Source organism: Rhinolophus hipposideros (genome assembly GCF_964194185.1).
Source record: "Rhinolophus hipposideros genome assembly, chromosome: 12".
Classification (NCBI taxonomy): Eukaryota; Metazoa; Chordata; class Mammalia; order Chiroptera; family Rhinolophidae; genus Rhinolophus; species Rhinolophus hipposideros.
Genome location: NC_138058.1, coordinates 70140907 through 70146955, shown reverse-complemented (window position 1 = coordinate 70146955; position 6049 = coordinate 70140907).

Here is a 6049-nt window from a genome sequence, read left to right as displayed (position 1 = left end):
ACTCTGTGCTGGTCAGCAGCATTATCTCTGGGGTCGTGCCCATTTCCCACAGCCCATCCTGTGGTTGGTCCCAAGCACCCAGCCCGCCCCACTGTACTGCAGAATTGTACATGTTAGAAAGAGCAGTTCCAAACTCCCATGGTACAGAAAAGAAACCTTCTAAAGACTCCTAACAAATGGGATCCAGACTGCATCATGAAGTGAATTGTAGCCTCTTGTAACTGAGCTGCTTCTAGGAATCAGTGTGATAGATAAAAAAAAAGCAGGGGTCATGGAATCAGTCAGAGTCAAGCGAGAATCCCAGTTCTGCCCTGTCCTGGCTCAACAATCCTTAGCAGGATGGTTGCTTTCTCTGTGTTTCCTCTTCAAATGGGAATAATCATGTTTAGTGCAAAGGACTGCTGTAAGGATTGGGGTAACGTGTGTGAAGGGCTTGGCATGGTGCCTGGTACATACTCAGCACTCAACTAAGTGAGGTCCAGGATGATAAACCCACTGTGTGAGGCCTATTCTGTGTCCCTGTGGTGACGTATAATAAAGGCATATTTCATGTGGAGGGAGGGTTATGAAGTTAATACAGGTGGACAGTGAAATATAGTCACACTGCCCTTGAAAATCACTTAGGAAGGTGCTATGGCAGAGGACAACCCATTCTTCAGTAACTCTAACACAGCCAGTGTTTTGTGTGTGTGTGTGTGTGTGTGTGTGTGTGTGTTGTTTTCTTTTGTTTCCAATCCAGCAATGTAACTGAACACTATTTTATTTAGTTGACCAACAGATGAACCCATTGGTTTATGTTTTGAGACAATATTCTACTGTTTTTAAAGAGGCATGCAATTAAGGCAGTTGGCGGAAGACGCCCGTTTCCTCATCTGCCAAAAGATAACGATAACAACGAAGTATTAATCGGCCTGCCCTCTTTACAACTTTATTATGGGGGTAAAATATGAAAAGGCAAAGGGGGAAAAACACACAAACTTTTAGTCTGTAAGATACTTATAAATGAAAAATTTACAAGATCTAAACAGATCTGTCTTTATAAGGTTGACACTCCAGAAATTCCTGATTGCAACAAAAAAGAATGAAATGAAGATTTAAAATGTAATGTGTGATGTCAGTCACTTCTAATTTTAGCCCCAAGTTTGGTTTTGTAAATAAAAGATGAAAAGGATTTAGAAATGGCCAAACTAATCACAGATACTTGGATGTGATTTTGCCTAAGGAAAGTGAAACTGAAATATTTGTATTGATCCCTTCTGTAGGGACAGAACTGAGAGCTATCTGCCTAGAGACTGGCCCCAAAGAGAATCCAAGAACAAGACCAAGTTAGTGTAACACAAATTACCTCTAGCTGATGAGAAACTTAAAGAAGCTGTTCTTATCCCTGGGGGGCTACCATCTTCCATCAGGTCTGAAACACATTTATTTATTTTTTGTTTCTTTTTAACATTTAACAACTCTAAAATCTAAATTCACCCTAAATGAGAGATTCTTAAAATCATTGTCAGGAAAGCAGTGTTAACGTTATAGTTGTCACTGTGCATTCATGAAGTTGGACTTAGCTGCTCATTCGGTCTTCACTTCTGTGTCTAAAACACATAAAACAGCTTTTTCGATATGTTTAAAATAAAAATTCGAAGTGATAAAGAAGAGTATCACGTAACAGCAGCATTTTCTCTTCCTCCTCTCCTCCTCTTCCTTCTTGGTGATTCATAAAGTGATGGTGTTTCTTACACTTGCTGGTGTCTTTGGTCGAGATAAGATGCAGTAAGCTTGCAGAGGGCGTGTAGCTGAATTGCACTGTTTTAAGATTCTTCAGTTTCCTCCTCAGCCTGGTTCTAGACTCATGGAACGGCTTGTAATTATAATTTGGCTTCCCAAATACCTGTCCCTGAAAGGGAAAACTAGACAAACATTAGATGTGAGCATCCTAGGAAGAGTATTTCTCATTGTCCATCAGTAATATAGTCTGATTTATTCTTCCATCGTCTGAAGGTTTGATCTGCAGGGTTGAGAACCCCTGAGTCAGATCATTTAAGGGTGTTTTGGCAAAATGCAATCTCTCAGCTGGAAGATCTGTGGGGAACATGCCAAACCACAGTGATCTCATCGCATTTCTGTCCCTTACAAGGCTCTGCCTGGGCAGCCAGCCTGGCTCCTACCAGACATTTCTCTCTCACCCTCTCTTTTCTCTCTCTCTCTCTGTGTATACACCTGAGTCTTAGCACTTACTATAGCTTTCTTTCTTGCATTAAATCTCCCTTATGTGTCAATCCTGCCATTTGCCTCAGTCCTTGCCCTCTCCTTGCTGTGTTTTGTGGCTAGAGGGCTGACCCCAGGTTTTTATTCAGCTGCTTCAGCTAACAGGACACAATGACAGGGGAGGGAAGGTGAGAAGAAGGACAAGGCAGAACTCTTTATTCCTCCTGTCCCTCTGCTTCAAAAGTGTCCCCAGCAGCAGCTCCCTCTGTCCGTTCTGTGTTTCAAGCTCTCCCAGGGAAGCTTTTGGTGGTTTCCACTTGGAGCAGGTGACCCACCTCTTACTTCTAGTAACACCACCTCTTCCCTTCATCCTTCCAGCTGAGGGGTGGGAGCGGTTAACTGCTGTTCCCACTTTCTGTGCTCCTCTGTTCTCTGTTTGGCTTCTCTGCTTTTTATCCCTGCATAACCAATTTCCTGTTATGCCCAGTTTGTTTCCTTGGTTAGACCATGACTAATACATATGGGTCTGTATCAATATGAATAAGGACTCCACCCTACATCTTTGTACACATATATTAGAGCGGGTGCTTGATAAATTGATGTCTAATTGAATTGAAAGTATGAGAAGTCAAGATTCATTTTAAATGGGAACATTTGTTACTAGAGTTAAAATAAGACTTGGTTTAAGAAAATCACATGCTCGTGCCGTTTCCAGGAGCACAGACATCTGCAAAATCATTTCCTTTGAAAAAAATCACTGAAGACTCACTGAGCATTTAGTAGGCCCCTTAAAGAGATGACTTATATTCCTCACCAGTAACTTCTGTGGTGCATAGTACTGGTCCCATTTTACAGACAAAGAAATTGAGATTCAGAGATGTTGAGTAAACTATTCCAAGTTTACACACTTAACTTGTAACTTAGTCAACATGTAATCCAGTAATACTCAAACTATAAGAATCAAGTATTTGTTACAAATGGAAAGTTTAAGGTCCATACCCAAAGAATCTGATTTAGCAGGTCAGAGGTATAGCCTGTTTATAACATTCATGAGAGAACTATTCACTTATAACATCCCCTCCTTGATTCTGATATATTTTTAATCACGCTTTGAGAAATATTGCAGTAGAGCATAAGGAAAATGTGTCTGTGATCAGTTAGTCACTGATATATCCCCAGAGCCTAGACAAGGGCCTGGTACCTCGCCGATGATCAAGAAATAATTGCAGAATTAATAAATAAATGAATGAGTGCGCAATTTAGCCATTTCTGTCTAAACTCAAATCCTGAACATTTTCTATTACTATTCACTGGCTCTCATTTTAGACATTATGCCAAAGCTTGTTTATTTATTAACTCATTCAACAAACTTTTGCTTAACTCTTACCATAAGCCTGGCCAGTGCTGGATACTGAGGAATATACAGATATTCATTGAATATTCTTCAAAGAGAGCCAATTATTGCAATGGAAGGAACCAAGCAAGTAAGGACAACCGAGATCTCTAACAACATGATAAAGAGTTGTTATTATAGGTCTCATGAAGGTAAATCAGCATCACAAAGAAAGGAAGGATCAATGTACTTTGAGGAAGGAGAATAGAAGAAAGAGTCCAAAGATGAATCTTGAAAGACAGACAGACGTCTGCATGACCTGCAGGCTCAGGCAGCCTTGCCACATGAAGGTGGAGCTGAACAAACTCCTGGAAGTGAAACTCCAATCAGTTTTGGGTGGGAAAGAGGAGAATTTCTCCATTATAAACTATCCCTTTTCTTTCCCTGCCCCCAAAACATACAAACATGAAAAGGAAGTGGGGTCCTTTGTTTATGTCAATCTTTAATGGTTAGGCTGGGCTCTTCACCACCACACTCCCAGTTTTCCAAGAAACTGGGAAATAAGGAGATGGAGGGGGAAGAAGACTCTTGATCCAGCCTTTCCAGTAACTCCTCTCTGGGCTCTTCCTTAATGCAAACCCAAACATTCCTGAATTAAAGGTCACATGGATAACCCTGAGCTAGGCTTTTGTAATCATCATTGCCTCATTTTGCCCTCAACATGTTTTTGAAATGTTATTATTTTTCTCATTTTATATGCTGAGAAACTGACGCTCAAGAGAGGTAAAATGGCTTGCCCAGGACCACCCAGCTGGCCAGCAGCCCACCTCTACGTATGATGCGATTTAAACCACTTGTAATTTTTTTCCTGCTGTTGCTTCTGATAGAGTCTGGTATATCCAGATAATGGTGAAAATACTGCTATACTACCTTTAACTGCAAAGCAATTGACATCATCTCATTATCCCTATCTTATAGCAAAAATTATTGGAAATTAAATATGTCAGTGATTTGGTGAGCCCTACAGCCATGAAATGGTTGGGCCATTTAACTTAACGCACCTCTAACTTTAGCCTATAATCTCCGTATTTGGAAGAAATCCATTTGTTTCTGGGTTGTCCTTTTTTCCCCAGAGTCATTTTAAAGTATAACTATTAAATCTGGAAAACCATTACTATTCACTCTGGAGTTTAAAAAAGGAGGGGACATTTGATGGATTAGTTCAGCTCTAATTCAAGACTCCATTTTTATTCCCTTAATTAGTAAACAGACCACTAAACCATGCCAGACTTGACTTTTGTTGAGGAACAAAAATATTTAAAATTTAATATTAAACTTTCAAAATATTTGCAGCAACATTTTTCTATAAGCTTTAGTATTAATTACTCTTTAGTATTATCACATTTGACATAATTGCACCTTGTAAATACCTCAAACTTGTAATGACATCCTTTCAAGAATTATTACTAATTATTGTACTTGACATGACAAATTAAACATGTTGTTTGACGTAATTACACTAAATAATCCAAAATGCTAATTATACTTAGAAATAGCAATTAGTATAATTAAGTTAAAAAAACTGTAAATTTCACTACTGATTCAGTATCACAAACTGGAATTTTCTAGAAGATTTTAATAAAGATTGATGTATCTTACAAAATTATGTCTTTAATCAAGAATGATGTAACATTTCTGATGGCTTCATGAATCCTGGAAGAAACAATAAATGAGTAAAAGAGAGGGAAAAGCTTGGTGTTATGCAAAGGGCAGTCTTTAGAGATGGCCGGACTTGACTGTGAATTCCAACCTGGCCACCACTAACTGGGTAACTCTAGTTTAGCAACGTAGTTTTGTTGAATAATTTTCCTCTACAAATGGGGGCTATATTTACCTTTAGGCCTGATGTAGAGATGAGGATCTTGAAGAGATTTTACCACTCCTATGTTTACTGCAGCACTATTTACTAATGGCCAGGATATAGAAACAACCTAAGTGTTCATCAGAGGATGAATGGATAAGGAAAACGCAGTATATTCATACAATGGAATATAATTCAGGCATAAAAAAGGAGGGAATTCTGCCATTTGTGACAACATGAATGAACCTTGAGAACATTAATGCAAAGTTAAATAAGCCAGTCACGGAAAGACAAATGCCACTGCATGATATCATTTCTATGAAGTTTCCAAAATAGTCAAGAGCCTAGAATCAAAGAATGGGATGGTGGTTGCCAGGAGTTGGGGGGAGGAAAAAATAGGGAGTTACTAATCGATGGGAATGAAATTTCAGTTCAGAGAAATGAATGCGTTTTAGAAATCTACAACATTATACCCTACAGTCAACAGTGATGGGCTGTGCACTTGATTTGTTAAGAGCATATCTCATGGTAAGTGTTTTTACCGCAATAAAAATTCTTAAAAATGTAAGAAAAGAATAAACTAAAGATATAAAGTGTCTGACATACTACATGACCCCTAGGAAAGGCTCAATAAATTCAGGTGCCCTGAGCCC